Source organism: Ptychodera flava, chromosome 5 (genome assembly GCF_041260155.1).
Source record: "Ptychodera flava strain L36383 chromosome 5, AS_Pfla_20210202, whole genome shotgun sequence".
Taxonomy (NCBI): Eukaryota; Metazoa; Hemichordata; class Enteropneusta; family Ptychoderidae; genus Ptychodera; species Ptychodera flava.
In genome coordinates this window covers 43,490,465-43,511,701 of record NC_091932.1, presented here as the reverse complement: position 1 = coordinate 43,511,701, position 21,237 = coordinate 43,490,465, and the positions used below count along the sequence as shown (strand labels likewise).

Genomic DNA, 21,237 nt, shown 5'->3' with positions numbered 1-21,237 from the left:
CTTATTTTAGGAGCTTACTGTACCCACCTTACATGTAGATACCGCCACATCATACGTCATTTGAAAACGTATTGTCTCTACTTCAAGAAAATTGATGAGCTGCTTGGCAGCTCCACATTGTCAATTTTCAATAAATTTTCAATAAAAAATGATTTTACTGAATTGTCATATTTCTATTGGAAAAAAAATATTTACCCCGTTTGAATAACGGTATTTTAGAAAATTAACAAAAGTATCAATGCAACTACAAGCATTATGATGTGAAAAAAGTGCATAGACAAAGTGGAGAACAAACAACTTAAGTTCTGAAAATGATTACTTTTTTAATCAATGTCTGTTTTGAAACATATGAACACCCTTCTTGTTTGCAATATAAGCTTAATGTTACTCAAGAATACCTACATTTTCTTACAATGTTGTAACATGACAACAGGATATATGTATATATATATATATAGAGAGAGAGAGAGAGAGAGAGAGAGAGAGAGAATTCCAAGAAATAGACTGCAACTATTGAAGTCATCAGAAAGAAGCGGGAGTACAGCCAAGTCTTGACACAGTGTGGAGAAATGAAAGGCGTACTCGACCAATTTCTTCACTCTTCAAACGATCTTTATTAATAAAACCGACGTTTCGGCAATACACAGATTGCCTTCCTCATGGTAAAAACTAATAGATAAAAGCGGATAAAATAGAACGTGTCAAAGGAAGGTGGAACGACTACAGGAAAGTAAAATCATGATGACAAATCCTCACAAAGACTAAAAAAGGCGATAAAAATACAGTACTCAGAATAAAAACACTGGAATGATGTAAAATACAGGAATAAAAAGGAGAATGTGAAAATCAACATTGGTAAAATGGAGAACGGACTCTACTAACCTAGATCGTGTGAGGTCTGGATGGAGAATGAAATGTCATTGTCAGGGGAACCCTTAGGTACATGTTGAAGAGACGGAGCAACAAGACCCCCTAACTGGAGAACAGAGAGCGGGGGGGGGGGGGGGGGGGGGCTTACAGAAAAGTAGAAGAGAAATCACCCTTCTTTACAGTTGATTCCAATGGGTGACAGCGTTTCAAGCGTAGTAATGTATGAAAGTTCAGTTTTTCTTCTGAGTTGGGTACTAATAGAATGAATTTTACAAATGTGTCATTTTCAATAAGTGGCATTTGTAAAATGCATTCTATTAGTACCCAACCCATAGTCGTTCCACCTTCCTTTGACACGTTCTATTTTATCCGCTTTTATCTATTAGTTTTTACCCTGAGGAAGGCAATCTGTTTATTGCTGAAACGTCGGTTTTATTAATAAAGATCGTTTGAAGATTGAAGAAATTGGTCGAGTACGCCCTTCATTTCTCCACACAATATATATATATATATATATATATATATATATATATATATATATATATATATATATATATATATATATATATATATGTATGTATGTATGTATGTATATAAACAGATTACTTCAAGTACAATGTAATGAAATCTATTACTTAAGTTGCATGCATCCTGCAATCCTCAGATAGAAGTGAAAGGATTACTAGCTTGACATTCTTGCATATATGATTGGGACGAACCGATATATATATATATATATCAGTGTTCGCGGTGACTTTTTTCTCCTCGCGTACGGCATACGCATTAGTCTGCTAAAATTGCGTAATGGCTGGATTTGAGTGCGTAATTTCACTTCCGCACTCGATTGATGAAAAAACTGACTGCAAAATATAATGTGCCGTTGAATAAACCTACACTACATATTCGGATTGTACGATGTAACATTATTTTAATGAAAACAGTTTAACGAACAACTTGAACAATGTTGAAACGTAACAGCGAAGGGTATACATGCGACCGTCAAAACACATCGGGCAACCCAAAAGTTAGAGTTATGGCAGCTTATCCAGACGGTTTGTGGACGTTTCGGCACCAAGTAGTTTCGGCCTTCCAATATCGGGCCCCAAGTCGTTTCGGCACTGCAACCCAAGACGTTTCGGCACCGCTGAAGGCTACCTGTGGGAACTAGTGCTGGAGCGTAATGTTACAAATCAAAGTACTAAAAAGTATAGTGTCAACTAACATTCACGTACATGCTTTAATCTTTGTGAGAACATGGGAAGAGACCGTAAGAAAAAACTTCATATCATTTTCAAATCTGTGACACAAGTTTATCGATATCAATAAAAGTTTGAAAGCGGTGACGAAACAGCACGGCAAAATTCACACAAAATGCACATAAAGTACTGGTCAGAACGCAAAGGTCACGCCTACGAATATGACGGATCAGTCAATTACTAAATAGTTTGGGGAAAAAATCGAAATACAGATGCCGAAACGTCTTGGGTTGCAGGTGCCGAAGTGATTTGGGGCCGGAAATTGAGAGGCCGAAACGACTTGGGCCGAAACGACTTGGTGCCTGAACGACCAGTTACCATCCAGACACTTCTGCAGTGTTCAAAATTTATCGGGATTCCGACGAGCTCTACCCACACAAACTGACTGATTGACAGAAATGTATTGCAACAAATTTCGTCTGATTGTCGCCTAAGCTCAGTCGTGGGGAGTGCTTTCGGTGTTATCCTTTGCGTATAGAAAACGCATAACGAAGAAAAAAATGCGTTGAGAGTCAATTTCAATGCGTAAATACGCACGATTTTTGCGTAAACGCGAACTCTGTTATATATATATATATATATATATATATATATATATATATATATATATATATATATATATATATATATATATATATATATATTATGGTGATAACCGGGAGGACACATTGTATATATTTTGACATTTTGTGCATATTTCGCTCACTGCTTAGCAGTTAGAGCACTCAGAGTTTGTTGGGCAGGTTCTTGCGTAATCAGGGGCGTTCACTGTTGGCAGCATGCTTCGCTCATAGTACGTGTTGCCGTTCGAGCACTCTGGTGAGTCCATATTTCAATCTTCGACAATGTGTAACCGTACTCACTGTGCCCAAGTTTAGAGATTGCCATAAAGCCATTATGGTGATAACTGGGAGGGCACATTGATATATATATATATATATATATATATATATATATATATATATATATATATATATATATATATATATATATATATATATATATATATATATATATATTGATTTTCACATATACGGTAAATTATTTGAACACCAACATTATTTCCTAAAGATGTGTTTGGAAAATATCACCAATTATTCGTATTTACTACACATTTTTTTTAATATTAAAAATGACTCAAGATATTTACGATTTATATAAAAATATTGAATAAGAATATTTTGAATACACGTTTGGAGTTCATAGTTCTATTCTACATGGAAATGCCTTTCATTTGATATATCACTTGATAGATTAAAAGTAAGTTTAGAGTACTTAACAGTTGATTTTTGTAATTTTATATTGGATTCATGCAAATATTTTAGAGTATGTTTAGAGTAATTAATAAATTTCTAATTTTATATCGCATTTATGCAAATTTAGTACCCTGTAAATGTACTTGACACCTCAACATTGTGAGTCAATGTTCTTGAAGTACAGATAGTAAGCTTTCAAATGACGTATGATGTGGCTGTATGATTTGGCTTTATGTGTTAAATTTTTAGCTCATATTTGGTTTTGTAAATAAATACCAAAAAGAGCTTATATGATGAGTCTGTGGCATCTGTATGTCTGCATGTATGTTTGTGGGTATGTATGTGCGGATGTATGTCTGTCACACACAAAGGCTCTCATACCACCAAAGCTACCATCTCAGTATTTGGTGTACAGGTAGATGCAGGGGTTGAGATGTGAATTTGTTCAAATGAACATGTCAGTGTCAAAAATGTGCAAATGAGGTAAGAAAAAGGGAAATCTTGCAAATTTGCAAGAGTGATGGCATGCCAGCCACTGAAACAGGCTTGAGTCATTTCCTGTCATTGTTTATGAACTGTTACATATTAACAGACCTGCTCAAACCATAGACAGTAGAGGGGGGGGGGGGGGGAGACTGTCTATGGTCAAACTAAGAGGGGCTAGCTGTTTCTGCTATGCATGTTGCTAAAGTTGACCTCCAGTACCTAAAGTTTTAAACCTTATTTACTTGTGTCATTCTTTTTTTTCTGGTTTAAATATTTCTTGTTGTTTTTCTGGTTTTACTGTGCAGAAATCATAGTCATAACATCAATGTAGAATTTTCCTGCACTGAACAGATAGAAACAATATTTATTGATCTTTGGTACCCATACTGGTATACCAATTCTGATCAAATTTGAGCGACATCGTATAATTGCAGTATTTTTTCAAATATTGATATTCAAATATTGTTATTCAAAAGGGGAAAATATTTTTTCAACATAAATATGGAAACATTTCAGTAAAATGAATTTTAATATCTTTTTGATATTCATTTAGTATTCTACATGCAAATACCGTTCATTTGATGTATCACTCGATAGTTTAAAAGTATGTTTAGAGAAGTGTAAAATATATTTCAAATATTATATTGCATTTTTGCAAATCAGGTACCCGTATGATTTATGCAAATTAGGGGCTACGGCTAAATATTGTCTATGTTCTTCAAGAAGAGATAATAAGCTTTCAAATGATGTATGATGTGGCAGTATGATGTGGCTTCATGTCTTAAAATTTTTAAAATATTGTTATTCAAAAGGGGAAAATATTTTTATAATATAACAAGATGCTTCGCTGAACCCTGCTGAATGAAATAGTTCCCGATTATGTTGTGTAAGCTTATGAGCTTTATGCGCTACCAAATTGATTGAGAAGTGGATATGTTGGAGACAATGATAAGCTCTTTTTTACAGTTATTTTGTTTTTGATATACAGCAAGAGTTTGGGGATTTCAAAATGATATCTCAATCCCTTCTACGGTGATCTTTAATTATTTAATTGTCCGAAAATATAAAACAGGGAAGGTAGGAAAAAATGATCAAATAAATCAAATTCTGATCAGGTTTAGATTTAGATAGGCGAGAATCATGAATCTCAAGGTAAATACATGATGTTGTAGCTGAGGGACAACGTTTGAAATCAGGTCATTTATAGATATGATTTGCTGATTGCTGATTTTTACCAGGGTTATCAATATCAAACTCTGGCCCGAAACAGCAACATGATATTTACAGCTACACTAAACCATACTAAAATGTCACCTTATTTCCATTCATTCATTCTGTATTGTGTAAAGCATATCGAGCAATAAATGATTGATGTTTATTCAATATTCATTTCTAGACACCCCTAAAAATCCAAGTAGATGCCAAACTAATTTCACACTATATTTGTACACTCTGTATTTCTGGATACACTGGTTTATTTCTGGTATCAATGATTATTGATATCTACTTATTTTTGCCTGCATTCAGTTGTACTCACAAAGATAAACTACCTCTTGCCAAATTACTCACAAAGATAAACTACCTCTTGCCAAATTTATTTCTTGTACTTTAGTTCCTTCCCCAGCAGCAGCTTTATCCAGTGTTTACTGAGTTTTGTAATTTTTGCCTTACCACACTCCTTGAGTGTGTTATTGAGTAATAAAGTATTAGTATTAGTGTATTCATTCACGAATGTAGTATTTGAAATTTCATCATAATAAACAACTCTTTGCTACAACGTTTTCTGGTTCTTGAAGGTGCCATAAATTGTTTTGAGAGAGTGGAGGTGCCACAGCTAAATTGTGTTGAAGAATGAATTACGCAGAGGATGATGAGAGTCATCGATAAAAGAACGAGTCAAGTGTTGAATTTATGACCTGAAATGATACAGAAGTGTTAAAAATTATAACTGTATAGAAGTGTTGAAAATTATAACTGGGCAAACGACAGGTCAAAGGTCTGTCCTGGATAGCTTCTTGGAAATGTGTCAGAACTTTCCCCCATTCAATAAGCTTATTTGCTTCATGATCATTATTTTTTCATTTTGTGAGTTATAGGCCTAATACGTGATCAGTTGAAAACTGATCAATTCATTAAAACCTAATTTTATGACAATGTCTTTCTGTCATATATTTTTAGCTCACATTTGGTTTTACCAATGTGAGTTTATCGTATAGGCTGAAGTCGATGGCGTCTGTATGTATGTGTGTATGTATGTATGTATGTATGTATGTACAGTATGTCCGTCAACATCAAAAACACGCAAACCGCTGCACGGTTTAGCTTGGTATTTGGTGTGTGGATGCATCCTGGGCTATAGATGGGATTTTGTTCAAATGAAGTCTGCATTGCCAAAATTATGCAAATGGGCTTACAAAATGTGAAAATGGTTAAGAATTAATAACTCAAGAACTGCTATTTTGATTGCTTTGAAAATTTGTGTGCAAGTACCTTAGGTAAACCTTATACAGTTTGATGAATATTGTGAAGATATCCTTAATTTTGTATTTTTGCTGAATTTTTTTGTGATTTTTCTCATTTTCAGTAAAAATTCTTCTTCTCTGAAACCGCCAGCCCAATCGCTCTCAAATTTGGGTTGTCTCTTTGCAAGGGTGTTACTCTTCTAATTTGTTGAAATTATGACAAAATTAGGAAAATTACTATTTTTGTGCAATTTTGTCATTTTTGGTCAAAAAATCTTAGACAGTATTTCCTTTTACACAGACGTACAGAGATGACAATAGTTAGATATGTGGAAATTGTCCTGAAATATAAAAAATTGTATTTTTAATATAATATTGTCATTTTTGGTCAAGAAAACTTTATCTCAAAATTACTTGTTTGATAGCTTTGTAATTTGGTATAAAGTCCCTTGTTTGATAGCTTTGTAATTTGGTATAAAGTCCCGAAAGATGTTATTAGATAAATTGCCTGCTCAAAGTGTTGGGAAACCCCAAAATTTGTATATATTAGGTACTTTTCTCAGTTTGTGACCTTAAATGACCTACACCAACCCAGGATATGTTGTGAGACAATTTTGAAGGCTGTGAACATAATTTTGTCATATTTGGTACCAATTTGTAGGAAAATTTGATCCAGAAAACAAAGCTGAGGTGATTTTTTTCATTTTGGACCAATTTTTGCAACTTTTCTATGTAAGACATACAAGAACTGATGAGAAATTTGGATCCAGGATAATTCCAGATGTTGTAATCACCGCCCACAGTGGAAGGCATTTCACTATCTGTAACTAACTTAAGTGCTGTTTACATTAGAATGATAACACTCATGGCATTAATTAAAAATCTCCAAGGTTGTAAATGTACTTCCTGTCATTTGGTCTTATGTAATACCAAGGGGTGGAACATTTGATATTCAGGAGGGGGTAGGGTCTAGAAGATCGATGATGCAGCATTACTCTTTTACCAGATCCCTTGTGCATTTTTGCCCACTCCCACCTTTTCTTTTTTTATCAAGCCTTCTCTGTTTTTTAGCTCTGCTGTCAGCGACGCGGAGCTTATCAAATAGGTTGATTTTCTGTCGTCGTCCGTCGTCGTCCGTCGTCCGTCGTCCGTCGTCGTCAGTCAACAATTGCCTTCTCCTCTGAAACCGCAAGTCCAATTACTTTGAAATTTTATATGCAGTTCACTTAAGGTGACCTCACTTCAGTTTCTTCAAATCGTGGTGAAATTTGCATATTTGTATTTTTCGGGCATTTTTTGGTGTTTTTGGTAAAAAAATCTTCTTCTCTGAAACCGCTTGTCCGATTGCTTTGAAATTTAATATGTAGTTTGCTTAGGGTGACTTCAGTCAGATTTGTACAAATTGTGGCGAAATTTGCATTTTTGTATTTTTAAGGCAATTTTTTGTCATTTCTGGCAAAAAAATCTTTAAAAATCTTCTTCTTCAAAACTGCCAGTCAGATAGCTTTGATATTTGGTACATAGGTCCCTAGGGATGATCTGTTTCAGATTTGTTCAAATTGTGCAGAAATATGCAAATTTGCATTTTTAAGGCAATTTTTGCCATTTTTGGTCAAAAAATTTATTTCTCAAAAAGTACTGGTCTGATAGTTTTGAAATTTGGTATACAGGTTTCTATCGATGAACTAAGTAATATGTATTGAATTTCTGATGAAATCTGTAATTTTGTATTTTTGGGGCAATTTTTGCCATTTTTGGTCAAAAAATGTGTATTTCCAAAACTACTCATCCGATAGCTTTGAAATTTGGTATACAGATTCCTACAGATTAACTAAATGATAGTTATTGAAATTATGATGAAATCTACAATTTTGTAATTTTGGGGCAATTTTTACCAGTTTTGGTCAAAAAATGTGTATTTCCAAAACTACTCATCCGATAGCTGTGAAATTTGATGTACAGGTTCCTACAAATGAACTTAATGATAATTATTGAAATTATGATGAAATCTGCAATTTTGTAATTTTGGGGCAATTTTAGCCATTTTTGGTCAAAAATGTGTAACTTAACAAGTACTGGTCTGAAAGCTTTGAAATTTGGTGTACAGGTTTCTACAGATGAAGTAAGTATTATGTATTGAAATTCTGATAAAATCTGTAATTTTGTATTTTGGGGCAGTTTTGCCATTTTTGGTCAAAAAATGTGTATATTCAAAACTACTCATCTGATAGCTTTGAAATTTGGTATACAGGTTTCCATAGATGAACTAAATGATATTTATTGAAATAATGATGAAATCTGCAATTTTGAATTTTTAGGGCAATTTTTCCTATTTTTGGTCAAAAAATGCGTTTCTCAAAAAGTACTTGTCTTACAGCTTTGAAATTTGGTATACAGGTTTCTATAGATGAACTAAATTTGATCTTTTGAAATTATGATGAAATCTGCAATTTTTACTTTTGGGGGCAATTGTTGCCATTTTTGGTCAAAAAATTTATTCTCAAAAACTACTCATCAGATAGCTTTGGTTGACATGTTCTTAGGGATGATCCTATGTGATACATTCAAAGTATGATGAAATCTTCAATTGCGTATTTTTGCAGCTTATTTTAGCCACTTTTTTCTGGCCACTGCATCGAGCTATCAAAGATTTCCACCCTTCTTCATCAACATGTGTCAAAAATAGTTATTCTCTACATAAACACAGCGGAGCTATATCGGCCGCTAGGTCGCTTGTTGTTGTTGACATTTGCGTATGTATTTAGGATCTGCTTCTGTTGATATGCATGTTCCTAAAGATGACCTCCAGTACCTAAGCTGGAGACCTTATTTGCTTTTGTCATTCTTGTTTTTTCTGGTTTAAATATTTCTTGAATGGACCAATTCAAACTGAATGTGAGCACATAGTGTCCTTGACGGTATTTTTGTTGTCATGTCCTGTTATAAAAACTGATGGTAACAAAGCTTGCTCAGTAGGTAATCAAACCTACCAATTTTCCAATCCCATCCTGAAACTTTCATTCATTTTATAAGTTTTTCTTGAAATTCTACATAAAACTTACAATGTATTTATACAAAGGTCTATCCTTGATTTCTCGGATATGTGCAGAACTTTCCCCCATTCAATCTTTGCTTCATCATCATGTTGTTTTTGTGAGTTTTAGGGCCTAATTTATACATTTAATCAGATGAAAAAGGATCAATTCATTAAAACCTAATGACTTTCTGTAATATATATTTGTCGAAGTGTCCTGTCATAAAAACTGATAGTAACAAAATCTACATACTCGTACTCAGTGGGTGATCCGAACAACTCATTTTCCAAACTCCTATATCCTGAAACTTCACTCGTTTTACAGGTTTTAATTCGATCTAGCCTACATAAAACTTACCGTTTGTAAGATTAATGCATTAAAAAGTGACACTGTATATTTTAGTTTTCTGAGATATCCTGATATACATAAGGTCAGCTGAAAATAGAGGCAATAAACCGATGGATGGATTTATCGAACTTGATAGCCTACCACTCATAAGCATCCTGTTTTTATAAAAATAGACGCATGATTCTACTATTGAGATCAAGGTGTCAGTATGGTGTTGAATCTCAACTATTTTGGAACATTTTTGAATAGAAACATGCAATTACCACCATCTACGTCATCGTTCGAAAGCGGTTTGGCAGATATGGATGCAAATTATCGGACAGGGCCTCACACTCTCAGCCTTCGATCGACTTTTTTAGCCAGGCAACACGGTGCTGCGAGCACCTCTGACGACGATGGGCCGGGTGGTCTATGCTGACTTCCTTCACCTCCAGTGGGGACAAACATGGCCATGGTACAATGCAATGCTTTACGATAAGCACAGTGTGTGAACCCGGGGTGTGAACTAAATCAGGAAGCAAGTTTGATGGATCGTATATCAAAGCTTTAAAAAACGATATCGGCCGACCATTCTCATATCACCATTCTCAGGGCTCATTTCATTGAAAACGAAAGTTGTCCATCAAGTGTTATCGGGACCACAGGTACTAGGTACGCATGGGTGCAGTGTTGCTTCAACTTGGATACTTATCATAGTCGATCGAATTCGGCCCTGGATCGAAGTATGCCGCACCGAAGGCTGAAACTAAGGGACTGACTGGTGTAAAGCGGTACCGAGGTTCGGCCTTCGGCCTCACACTTTCGATCAACTACCAAGCAACCGTGACGCTGTACGCACCATGTACCACCTGCACCTGTGATCGATATCAGTTCACTTCACTACTACTAACGCGTACATCCTACGGTACACGGTAATTGCACGCGTACTGTACATGACCAGTCAGCAAGTTAGAAAATGTCTTTGTGAAAAATGCAAAGATATATCGTCATTAGATAATAATACATTTTGTGTCAGAATTTTAAAACTTCAGTAGTCGTATGAAAGCCGACACGCTACGACAGAACTGCGTATGTATCCCCGCCCAACCGCGGCCCTAGCTCCGCTGCCTAACCCTGACACCTGACCTCAGCAGGTCACCGGGTCAGTAAACTTGTGATATTTGGCGCGCAGAATACGAAAACTTCCCGCTTGTCCGTCTGCAAATTTATACATTTCCGCGCGTAAACTCTACTTGAGAGTTCGATGACTCGTATGGTTATACCACGCCAGGGGGGCGCACACCGATACACTCGTAACATGTCGAGTTTTATACTTTTCGTCATTAGGCGCAGGTAATTCTTCATTCAAACTGCGAAATATTGATAAACATACAAATCTGCAAGATACCTTTGAGGTTAAATCAATCAAGATGTGCCAATTCTAAGCCATTTATCTGTTTTCCTTCGGCATCAAAAAAGCACAGAACTGCATAGGGTAAGCGAAGGGGGTCACGTATCAATGGCGTTCGAAAATGGTGTCAGGCAGTAAATGGAAGAGCGTCACTCACGCTCTCGACCGACCGAGTAAAAAATACAGAAAAGTGCAATTTCTGCCGAAAATCGAAGAAATTAGCGCATGAAAATATTCTAAATTTAATGACATACAAATTAAGGGTTACCGACTCCAATTTTCTTTTGCAAAAATCGCGTACAGTCTGAAAGGAGGGTACTTCATTTGCATGCATAATTAGGGATTTAGTTCAAATTCGAACAGCGCCCTCTAGCCAGTGAGTGACGGTTATGGCATTTTTCGCCAGAATTTTATCCGCAGATATCTCAGCCTTCGTTTAGCATCCGTCCTGTTTCCAGTTAGCGGCTGAATTGTACTCTTAGTTAGTGTTCGCCGATGATTTTTTATGGGGTTTTATCGATTCGTTTTTGCGTTAGCCGTATTTTCATGGTTTTCGAGCGACCGAAAATGCCGTTCACTAAACACTGCCGCAAAAGCATATCCAAAGTCAAATTTCCATGAGAAGTAGGGAGGGGACGTATCTTGAGTAGGTCCATACGATCTGAAAAAATCTCAGTGGCTTAAGCCTCCGTTTTTGAAATAAGTCTCGTTGAAGTTGACTATGCAGCGACGTTCATGTGTTAAATCTAACATGGCGACCTACAGTGCAGCGTGAGTGTACACGTAAACTCTTTCAGCTCTTTCTCGGTCCTCACCGGCTAACTTGGCAGATTTTTTCGGTTCTGTTTATGTTTTCAATGATTGTGACGAGGAAGCAAGACTGCAAGCTTGTGTTACCTCACTGGCCAACACAATCTGCCTGGCTGGCTTCTCGGTAAAGTCGTGGACAGTGCAAATGGAAAAAAAAAAACACTACGGTGACAGAAGGGCTACGCACTGTCTGCGGCCGTACACGGATAGTGGTAGACACCCGTCGTACTGACTAGCAGTGCTGTTTCGTTTATGAGTGATTTTTTCCGTTTTCGCATTCTAGTAGCTAGCAAGCATACAAAAACTGTAGGAAATAACATCGACTGCAAAAAATCTCCGTGGATAAATACGGCTACTCTGTATCCCGCACACGAGTACGTGAATATAGATGCGGCTAGAATGATAGCCGGTAAACAGCTGCGCGTTGCGGCCATCCCTGCTAGCATTACCGTGCGTGCTCGAACTAGACTGGCACATTTTATAACTCATGTAACTAGCAAAAAGTTTTTTTAAGTATTGATGGTCATAATGTGACATTAATTAAATACTTTATTTATATATAACATCAATGACCCGAGATTATAGGAGTAAACTTTGAAAAAAATGAAAGATTAATCGTGTAACACCCGCGCCGTGTGAACTACAAATGGTTTGGTCGCGGTAAACAGCGTGGAGTGTACGTAGCGTAACGGGTGTTCGTATACTCATAGACCCTCGAGATCTACGTATACAGCGATATGGTAACTGCATGCCAACATTCAACACTGCCGCAAATACATGTCCAAGGTCGCACGGTCATGAAAATTTCACCAAATGTTGATAATAGTTTAATGAATATTTTCTGAAATTTTCGGCTTGGCTTAAGACCTCTAAGGTCATTATCGAGCTGTTTTACGAAAAAGGTGAAGTTTACTTCCGCATTTGGCGGGTCGACCTCGCCACCCACTTTGTAGCGATTTAAATAAAATCTTCTCAACTTTTGTGAGTTTACCCAAGGAAAACAGATCATTAGTATGTATGCTACAACTGAAAGCAAAAATTATAGTTCTAGCTATTGTACGTTTTGCTGCACGTCGATATTTAAAGACCACCCTTTCGCCGTATTTTATCCCTCACTGCAGTGGCGGTCAGCGTAACGAAAACGAGGCTCTCTAACACGAACTTTTATGCAAATTTCATAGGCTCCTTTCAGACTGTTAATTAAACATTTACCACCAAAACCTCCAACGGGGGTGCCGACGACTGACGGAATAAATAGAATTTCATCTCTCTCGCGAGACTGAAACGGGAGTTTAAAGAATCGCATTTTTAGTCAAATTTCGGGATTTTTATCACACAATTTGTATACAACCATATTCCTGAAATCGTAGAGAACCTGGAGCCCCAGAATCACGCCGTTCTTCGACCTATAGCCCGAGAACGGGGCAAAATAAGAAACGAGATTACAATCGTGCACCGGCAAAAGATTTTACTATATAGGAGTAAATATGAAAATATTTCGGTGAAATCAATGTAAATATCTTTTTGGATATTGTATTCTAAATGCAAATAGCAAATAGTTTAAAAGTATGTTTAGAGTATTTAACAATGAATTTCCTAATTTTATATCACATTTATGCAAATTGGGTACCCATGTGAATTATGTAAATTAGGGGTTATGGCCCTATCTGGCAGCACCGTCAGTTTTCTTGAAGTAGAGATAATAAGCTTTCAAATGATGTATAATGTGGCTGTATGTAAGGTGGGTACATTAAGTGAAAAATAGGTGAGCCTGCCACACGCCTAATGCATGTATGCACTGTGTGCAGTGTTTCTGCTTTATTTACATGAGGGCGCCATTTTATGTTTGGGCAGACATTTATTGTTTATCTTGCTAAACATTGCACATGCAGTCCCAGTGGACAGTTTATTCTACTTGTATAAACATCCCTCTATGAGTACATTCCCACAGACTTATTTTAGTTTGGAAGATGCGCTATTTGGCCTTTAACTTTTTCCCCTGGTTGTCCACTAGGGCTACCATTTTCTGAAGTTGGTAGCCAGTGACAATGGCTGGTAGCCCATGCATAATTTAGTTTAGGGATATTGCTTTTCATTAACCGGAGAAGAAAAAGCAATTTTTCAAGATTTTGCCCATGGAGTGACTTTTTTAGTCATTTGACGTGAATACTTACACATCTAGTACCAAAAGGAAACAGATATAAGACCCTCCCCCCCCCCCCCCAAAAAAAAAATGTTTCTGGTCCTTGACATTCAGCAAAAGTGATGCATGCAGCGACGCGGTTGCTTTTTTATCCCTTTTTTCTTAACAATACTGGTTTGGCACTATTGATGCAACACTTATTGTCTTTTATCATTGGCTGCATAATACTTCCGTTTTCTGTTTAGCATTTTTGGACATGCAAACAGGTATATCAAGGATCAATATCAGGGCTCCCATAGAGAGCTAAGCCGAGCATGTGAACACCCTACATGAGCAAAAAAAAACATTTGGCTGAGCGTGAAAACGCCCTACATGAGAGAAAAGAACATTGGGTTGAGCATGAAAACACCCTACATGAGTAAAAAACATGTTGCATTGTGGGTATTTTCAAGATGGCAGCCGCCATGACAGCCTGCACTGAAAGCTCTGGTGAGTACATATTTTGGTCGATTTTACCGTTGAGAAGCATTATTTGGGAAAAATAAAAACATCAGAGTATGCAGCAGTGTTTCAAGTGTCTATGCACATAGTTCATTACATAGCAGAAGCTCAAACTACAAAGATTACGTCAACACAAAATCGTTCAGTGGGTGATGCTACAACTTTACTTCACAGTGTGCTGTAAACTGTGTACAAGAGACTGAAGCAATGGATGTGCATGTTTACGAGTATTTTTGGGGGTCGTAAACAGATTTTGTCCTCGACTAACCAGCTCCAATAACTCAAGTCCACTGAAGACCATTCAAATTATGTACAATGGATGTGCTTATACTTTTATTCACGATTAATACTAAAGCTAAACCTTTCTGTAAACTGCGAAAAATGACCATATTTCTGTGGTTCAAAAACTCCTAAACTTTTCCTTCATTTACAACAGCATGCAACTCTACATACCTTGCTGTACGGATGGCCATGGGTGAACTTGTCAGAGGAAGATCATTGCATTGAGAATGCTACTCAAATCCCAGATGACAACAATAACAATGAAACTGTAACAGCTGATGAAGTCACGGTGGACCGTGATGAAGTGAATGGTACTGATGACAATGAAGGGATTCTAACATTCCAATAAACACTATCAAATCTCTAAATTATTTAACAAAAGACAGTTTTGTATATTGTTCTACAAGTTTTTCGCTCGATAAGGCATGTAGATCATCTGTTATTCTATAAATAGAAAAGCAGAATAATAGGCAGAAAAGGAATCTGTTAGCTTTTCTGTCAGCTGTATTTATCCCAGTAGAGTAAAAGCCAACATGGTCTTGTTTTGTATTCTGCAGCACCAAAGTCTGCTTCAGTCAGTGAGTTTTATTGGCATATTTATGGAGATGTGTTCTTTCAAGAAAAGGGCTACACTTGCTGTTTCATACAGTTCTATATTATTATATTCTGTTTATTTCATATTATTTAGTTTCAATAACATGATTTCATTTATTTTGCGAGAAGTAAATATATTTGAATAAATAAGTGAAAAATAAATCTTTTCCATAAAATATTATTAGTTTCTGGTATTTCATAAAATGTGAGAGTGCTGGTGAATTGAGAGTCACCGCTGTCAAGGACACATCTGACAACGCCCACGTCTCACCATGGCTTATTTGAAAATTAACTACTCGCTTGTTAATTTCCTCACTAACAGCCAAAACACAACTCAGACACTAAACACACCAAAGCACATACAAGACGAGATGGCTGATGTGTGAAGCCACTTTCCCTTTATTACAACATAAAAAAGACTGAGGACATACTTGATTAATGTGTTACACACTGTCCACAAATTTGATTTCATTCTCAAGTTTTACAAGTTTTGCCATTTTGATCAGTGCCAAAAACTATCTGTGCCAATAACCCAGGGTCTTCAACTACTAATATAGCATACATGCAATTACTAGAAAACAAAAACTGTATTGATTCATCAATTATTCCAAAATAATAAATGAATGTGACAAGTCAAGCACTGTATCTTCTTACATGTAAAATGCATGTGCTGAAAGCTAGCAATGCTGGGCCATACTGGCTGTTCTGATGGTGAAATTATCCTCTGACCTTAATTTTTTCCAACTTTTTCCAATTCTAATCAACAAATTAAATTTCCCATTGAGATTGTGGTAATGTCAAACACCCTGTGTCAAAACTCCCCCCCCCCTTTTTTTGCTGTCTCATCTAAGTGAGACATCCCAACTGGTTTGTGTCTTGCTTATCTTCTGTTTTTTTCTCTCAAACAAGTGGTTCTGGAAAACAAAAGAGAAGCTGTCATGAGTTATAAAATATTTTAATTTTGATGATATATGTCAAGTTCAGCTGTAGATTGTTGTGAAGTTACTGAGTACAAATTTGATTAGTTTCTGCTAACAAGACAGTTACATCACAACAACTAGCTATGGTTACCTGTACTTTAATTTAAAATTTGGACCTCTAGAAAAATACAGGAGCAGAGAGAGTAAAAAAGAAAATGTCAAAGACTATGACAGGCTAATCCAGATCTGAACCTTCATACAGTACAATACATCATGAAAAGATATTCATTTAATTTTGATTTAACCCTTTCACCCCCAGTTCCCTGTATACAGGTCCAACTTAACTTAACCATAGTAAACAATGGATTTGGGACAAACCATGGTGGTGAAAGGGTTAAAAGTCGACAAGTTTGACTGTTTCGAATAGATGGGCAATGGAATTCCAAATATTCCCAGCATTAATAAAGCTGATCGATCTCTCTGACCTGTAGCTGTTCTTAACATTGGTTGGTGAAGGTTAACATCATTAGCACAATGATACATGTATTTTCTCTAATATAGTGTTCACTGCCTTTTGATAGCTCTCTAATTCTCTGCTAAATAGTAAAGCTCACACAAACATGCACATGATGCACGACAAATAGCAAGCACATTGATATTTTGGAGACTTTTTTCAATAATCCTTATCCTGAATGAAAAGTGACATATTTTAAATCATATGTATATGTAGGACACAATCTGACTCAGCATTATGCATTCAAGTGTCTATGCACAGTTAATTACATCTCAAATGCTCAAACTGTAATAATTACTTCAGCACTAAAACTCGAAGTAGGTGAATGACTGTAGCTGTAAACTTCCAACACATTTGAGCTGTACAGTGTACAAGAGACTACATACATCGCTTGTCTGCTGTGCAGTGTGTAAGAAAGTTCTTGCAGTGCTTCAGAGCATTGGTAGCTCTATGTTCAGAGGCAATGCTAACTCTGCATGGCAGGGCTGTGTGTTACCGGCGTTATACGGCCTCCAACAATAACCGTATAACGCCGGTAACACACAGCCCTGCCATGCAGAGCTAAGGCAATGCATGTGTTATCCTAACCCACTAAGTGATTTTGTGTTGAAGTAATCTTTGTAGTTTGAGCTTCTGCTATGTAATGAACTATGTGCATAGACACTTGAAACACTGCTGCATACTCTGATGTTTTTATTTTCCAAATAATGCTTCTCAACGGTAAAATCGACCAAAATATGTACTCACCAGAGCTTTCAGTGCAGGCTGTCATGGCGGCTGCCATCTTGAAAATACCCACAATGCAACATGTTTTTTACTCATGTAGGGTGTTTTCATGCTCAGCCCAATGTTCTTTTCTCTCATGTAGGGCGTTTTCACGCTCAGCCAAATGGGTTTTTTTTGCTCATGTAGGGTGTTCACATGCTCGGCTTAGCTCTCTATTGGAGCCCTGAATATGTAACCCCAAAAATGCCAGGACGCGCAGGTTCTGAAATGACGCACGCGGTGACCATAGGCCTAAACGATCTTTTTTTTTGCCTATTAGGCCTAAATAGACAACAGTGATACTCAAAAGTTTGGTGATCTATTGACAACTTGTTTCATTCTCAGAGTTGTATGAAAATTTTGATAGTCGTCATGACAACGACCAAGACCTTCGTCGAGACTAAACATAATACTGTAGCAGTGCTAAAAACAGACCATGGGCTTTCTGTAGGGAGGATTGTCTGTGATTGATACATTATGACAAAATGCAATGAAAATGCGTTTTCATTGACCATCACTTTCAGTGCCTGTCATTCAAGTACGTCAGTTCAGATATTTGACATTGCACGCCAAGTACTGACTGAATTTTGTCCTGGTCTTTGGTAGTCCGTGTGGGCTACCATTTCATGGACTTTGATAGCCTCAGGAAAAAGTTGGCTAAGTCTGTGGACGCGGGATTACGGCTAATTTCGAGCCCTGGATGACGATATAACCTCCAATAAAGTAACATAGACCATAATTGTAATAAAATGCACCCATAAATGTAATATCGCCCATAAATGTAACAAAATTTAACCATAGAAGTAATAAAAACAGCAAGCATAATTGTACCCATAAATGTAATAAAAAATCACCCATAGGCCTAAATGTAACACTTGTCAACCATGAATGTAATAAATCTATTGTCATCGTAATTGAAGAATAAGCCATTTAATATTTATCTATGTAGAAAAGCAACTCCACAAATTGTTCATATCTTTAGTTGTTTGAGTTTGGTGTTCTTTGTGTATTTTGAAAGTGTATTTTACGTTTCACTGTTTTGGATATTGAACTGATTGGCCACGGCGAGACGCAGCTGAGGTCAGTGCAGTCTCTACTGCGGAGTGGAGAGACTGTATAACACTATGATCCTGTAACGCTTTTTTTCCGCAAATTTGCCACAATTTTTTCATCAGTCGTCTCAAATTAATAATCAGTCGATAAATTGTGTGGAATAATTGATAAATTGTCTGTATTCCTGTGTTGTCACACTTGAAGTTTGTTCCTTCACTGGAGATGCTAATTTTGTTCTACTGTGTTAGGTTGTGTTCGTATTGTGTTTGATAGATTTAAATATAGACATATGTTCTCGCCAACATGTTTGTGTCGTAAGTTTTTGTTATAAGGTTGCATATTTCTCTGTTGTTTGTTCTGAGTTGTCTGTTGTAAATTTTGGTTGGTATCACTGGTTGACGAGCCATGCGGCTTCCTTATTATGTCATCATTAGTGTCTTGAACTGCTGTTCCACTTCCTTCTCCATGATACAGGCCAGCAGACGACACCGTACTTGTAGGGGCAGTGCCTACTCTTTACATGTGATCACGTCGCGTTTTCATAACCAATTATTTAATGATTATGTTTCGTTAGGTTGTAAAACATGAGTCTCTTTAAATCGAATTTTCCACATAAATTGAGGGTATTGATTTGTAAAGCGCCACTGGTTGCGTAATGGAAACGGGAAGAAATTGACAACAACTGTTAGTAGGAAGTAACGGACCCGTGCGAGCGGACGATGTCCTTTGCTATGTACCAGGCCATTCTGTCGCAAAGCGATGACTTTTTTCAAATATTCCAATGTTAAGAGGTTTGTAAAGCGTAAAGTCACCGTGGGGCAGCTTCACATTATTCTTAAAATTTGGGTCATAAAAAGTCTGACAGCATTGTGCTAAAATGGAGCGAGCGTGCATTTTGTTGGCACTCCTTGTTGATGTGCTCTTATCGAAACATAAATGAAGATATGCTGTGGGAATGAAAAACTCATACAATCAATCCGAAGCAGATGTTGGTGAAAAAATACACCTACAGCTTACTTTTTCGTGGTTTATGATTTTATCCAATGTAAAATGTCTTCTCTCATCCGATGTCTATTCACAAAATGACAAGCTTATTGAAAATTGCCGACAGGAATTTTAACCCGATTATGAGTTATGGAAGTTTCGTCCAAGCTGACATCATGCAGACTGTTAGATTATTGATTTCATTACATTCATGTTTTCAACTACGTTTTAGGGGATGAAAGGATTGCGCTGTTTCCATTATTAAATTGACACAAGAAACAGATGTTGGGGTTTTTTTGTGTGTTCATGTTAAATTGTGCAGCATTGTACAAGGAAGGAAAAACTTTCGATGTGAAGTTGGAACTACGGCATGATTTTTCCCTGTCGCCAAAAGTACGTTGTGTGAAGCCACAACAAACGACTTTAATTGTTGGGGTTACCTTTAATTGTAAGGAGTACATTATTTGAAAAGGGTGTTGTATTAAGTGAAGACGATCCGAGTGTACTCTTTTTTTTTGGTTTTTTGTTTGTTCACAAAAAACATTACCTGCCAGTTAACGAGGGCAAGGCATTAGCCATGAAAACCTACCGCAGGTGACGTACGTTATCCATTGAGTGCCTAAGTCATGTGGCTTTACTACAATAGTGTTGAATGAAAGTACAAATAAATGCTAAAATCGACCCTTTTACTTGATTCATCCCTGACCCAATTTAGTACTTAGCAGTTTGCTTTCTAAACTTGTTCAGCGAACTACATTCGATGTAGCCACTGTGACCTAACGGCCGGGTTAAATCCATGCAACTAGTCACAAAACAACCAGAATATCAAGTCATTTGGGCGACACTTTAAAATACCAAAGCAATGAGGACAAATAGAAAAGTAGATTTATTCCGTTAATACTATGAAATGAAAATATACGGTGGGCCGCGGGGAAAACTGTTTTGGCCAGGCCTGTATTTACGTCTCTCCGACGCTGTCATAGAATAAACAAAATTACTCGGACGTAATGCTATTTTAACTGAATGTTGACAATACAATGCTTACTACTTATCATTTAAATGGTCAACGATTGTCCTTCTGACCCGACATAACCCAATATACTCGTAAACCGACAATTTTGACATTCTGTTTTGCTTTTCAATTTCTAGTTTAAGCTAACGTGGTGTATTTCGCTTGCTGTCCATTTGATTAGACAGTTCAAACGGGCCCCGAGACTTGCTACATAGTCACGACATAAGGTTCAACCTTAGATCATTTTAGGGTCCATGGTTCGACAAGGCCAGGCCCTGATCAAGATCTTTAACCTTACTTATGTTGTATACAACTCCGCCCTTGGGCTTACCTAAAGGGAGGTGGTCGTTGGAACTGCGCACGTGCAACTTTCTTGTTTACAAACAATGTATTTCATGCACTATATATAGATGCATCATGTGAAAATAGCTGCGACATTTAAATTTTACTGTGTACATTAAGACAAACAAGTTTTAACTTTCATCAATCGCCAACTTAGCTTAGATACAGTGTTTATATTGGTCGTAGGGGTCCCTAGCGACCTTTGAGCGTCGTT

The 21,237-nt window shown here is 36.8% G+C and overlaps 2 long non-coding RNA genes across 2 annotated transcripts; one reads left to right on the top strand and one right to left on the bottom strand.

Moving 5' to 3' along the window:
• Positions 1–14,451: 14,451 nt before the first annotated feature.
• LOC139134032 (uncharacterized) lies at positions 14,452–15,609 on the top strand. Its single transcript, XR_011552694.1, has 2 exons — positions 14,452–14,545; positions 14,994–15,609. It is a non-coding gene; the product is annotated as an uncharacterized lncRNA (long non-coding RNA).
• A 200-nt stretch (positions 15,610–15,809) lies between these two features.
• On the bottom strand, positions 15,810–17,753 carry LOC139134033 (uncharacterized). Its single transcript, XR_011552695.1, has 2 exons — positions 17,615–17,753; positions 15,810–16,347 (listed from the first exon to the last, which is right to left on the bottom strand). It is a non-coding gene; the product is annotated as an uncharacterized lncRNA (long non-coding RNA).
• Between the last annotated feature and the right edge of the window lie 3,484 nt (positions 17,754–21,237).